The sequence below is a fragment of the Wasmannia auropunctata genome, unplaced genomic scaffold (assembly GCF_000956235.1).
Source record: "Wasmannia auropunctata unplaced genomic scaffold, wasmannia.A_1.0 LD336061.1, whole genome shotgun sequence".
In the NCBI taxonomy this organism is placed as follows: Eukaryota; Metazoa; Arthropoda; class Insecta; order Hymenoptera; family Formicidae; genus Wasmannia; species Wasmannia auropunctata.
Window position 1 is genome coordinate 1,617,820 of NW_012026829.1, and position 2,645 is coordinate 1,620,464.

The 2,645-nt window shown below is 57.8% G+C and overlaps 1 protein-coding gene across 1 annotated transcript in view; it reads left to right on the top strand.

The window, feature by feature from the left end:
- LOC105450495 (luciferin 4-monooxygenase-like) overlaps positions 1-2,645 on the top strand; it is a 31,833-nt gene that overhangs the window by 26,670 nt on the left and 2,518 nt on the right. The window lies entirely within an intron of this gene.

The following is a 2,645-nucleotide window of genomic DNA, read 5'->3' on the forward strand; positions in this document are numbered from 1 at the left end:
TGCCTTTTGTATTACAATCTACAGGATTCGTTTGAAAGCGTGGAACACCTTGACAAGCTGAGAGCGAAAAACCGACTGCTCGACCGTTTTAAAACTGCGAAACTTGTCGCTTCCTCATCGATGAGGATGATTCACAAATTTGGTCGCGCAAACATGTTTTTGCAAACGGTGGACGGCGTCGCCTGATGAGCACATGGTGTCTCGCTCTGCGCAAAGTCACGATCGAAAATTTGATACAGTATAACACTTTCGCTACTGCAGATTTTTGAGGCGCATTCCGCAACACCGCTCAAACGTCGATTCTCGCCGTTTGAAGCTCGGAAACGTCGTATCCTTGCGTTCGCGGCGTTTCCACCATTCAAACGTCGAATCTCGACGTGCGAAGCGCGGAACCGCCGGATCCGAGCGCCCGCGACGTTCCCACCGCTCAAACCGATTCTCGCCGTTTGAAGCTCGGAAACGTCGTATCCTTGCGTTCGCGGCGTTTCACCATTCAAACGTCGAATCTCGACGTGCGAAGCGCGGAACCGCCGGATCCGAGCGCCCGCGACGTTCCCAAACGTCGATTTCGCCGTTTGAAGCGGAAACGTCGTATCCTTGCGTTCGCGGCGTTTCCACCATTCAAACGTCGAATCTCGACGTGCGAAGCGCGGAACCGCCGGATCCGAGCACTGAGTCGACAAGGCACACAGGGGATAGTATAACCTTCGTATAATAGTATGTCTATACCGTCCGTTTGAAGCTCGGAAACGTCGTATCCTTGCGTTCGCGGCGTTTCCACCATTCAAACGTCGAATCTCGACGTGCGAAGCGCGGAACCGCCGGATCCGAGCACCCGCGACGTTTCCCACCGCTCAAACGTCGTATGCTATACGAAGTTATACGAGCTCGGAAACGTCGTATCCTTGCGTTCGCGGCGTTTCTACCATTCAAACGTCGAATCTCGACGTGCGAAGCGCCGAACCGCCGGATCCGAGCGCCCGCGACGTTCCCACCGCTCAAACGTCGATTCTCGCCGTTTGAAGCTCGGAAACGTCGTATCCTTGCGTTCGCGGCGTTTCCACCATTCAAACGTCGAATCTCGACGTGCGAAGCGCGGAACCGCCGGATCCGAGCGCCCGCGACGTTCCCACCGCTCAAACGTCGATTCTCGCCGTTTGAAGCTCGGAAACGTCGTATCCTTGCGTTCGCGGCGTTTCACCATTCAAACGTCGAATCTCGACGGCGAAGCGCGGAACCGCCGGATCCGAGCGCCGCGACGTTCCCACCGCTCAAACGTCGATTCTCGCCGTTTGAAGCTCGGAAACGTCGTATCCTTGCGTTCGCGGCGTTTCCACCATTCAAACGTCGAATCTCGACGTGCGAAGCGCGGAACCGCCGGATCCGAGCGCCCGCGACGTTCCCACCGCTCAAACGTCGATTCTCGCCGTTTGAAGCTCGGAAACGTCGTATCCTTGCGTTCGCGGCGTTTCCACCATTCAAACGTCGAATCTCGACGTGCGAAGCGCGGAACCGCCGGATCCGAGCGCCCGCGACGTTCCCACCGCTCAAACGTCGATTCTCGCCGTTTGAAGCTCGGAAACGTCGTATCCTTGCGTTCGCGGCGTTTCCACCATTCAAACGTCGAATCTCGACGTGCGAAGCGCGGAACCGCCGGATCCGAGCGCCCGCGACGTTCCCACCGCTCAAACGTCGATTCTCGCCGTTTGAAGCTCGGAAACGTCGTATCCTTGCGTTCGCGGCGTTTCCACCATTCAAACGTCGAATCTCGACGTGCGAAGCGCGGAACCGCCGGATCCGAGCGCCCGCGACGTTCCCACCGCTCAAACGTCGATTCTCGCCGTTTGAAGCTCGGAAACGTCGTATCCTTGCGTTCGCGGCGTTTCTACCATTCAAACGTCGAATCTCGACGTGCGAAGCGCCGGAACCGCCGGATCCGAGCGCCGCGACGTTCCCACCGCTCAAACGTCGATTCTCGCCGTTTGAAGCTCGGAAACGTCGTATCCTTGCGTTCGCGGCGTTTCCACCATTCAAACGTCGAATCTCGACGTGCGAAGCGCGGAACCGCCGGATCCGAGCGCCCGCGACGTTCCCACCGCTCAAACGTCGATTCTCGCCGTTTGAAGCTCGGAAACGTCGTATCCTTGCGTTCGCGGCGTTTCCACCATTCAAACGTCGAATCTCGACGTGCGAAGCGCGGAACCGCCGGATCCGAGCGCCCGCGACGTTCCCACCGCTCAAACGTCGATTCTCGCCGTTTGAAGCCGGAAACGTCGTATCCTTGCGTTCGCGGCGTTTCACCATTCAAACGTCGAATCTCGACGTGCGAAGCGCGGAACCGCCGGATCCGAGCGCCGCGACGTTCCACCGCTCAAACGTCGATTCTCGCCGTTTGAAGCTCGGAAACGTCGTATCCTTGCGTTCGCGGCGTTTCCACCATTCAAACGTCGAATCTCGACGTGCGAAGCGCGGAACCGCCGGATCCGAGACTGAGTCGACAAGGCACACAGGGGATACTCGCCGTTTGAAGCTCGGAAACGTCGTATCCTTGCGTTCGCGGCGTTTCTACCATTCAAACGAGATCGGAAGAGCACACGTCTGAACTCCAGTCACTTAGGCATCTCGTATGCCGTCTTCTGCTTGAA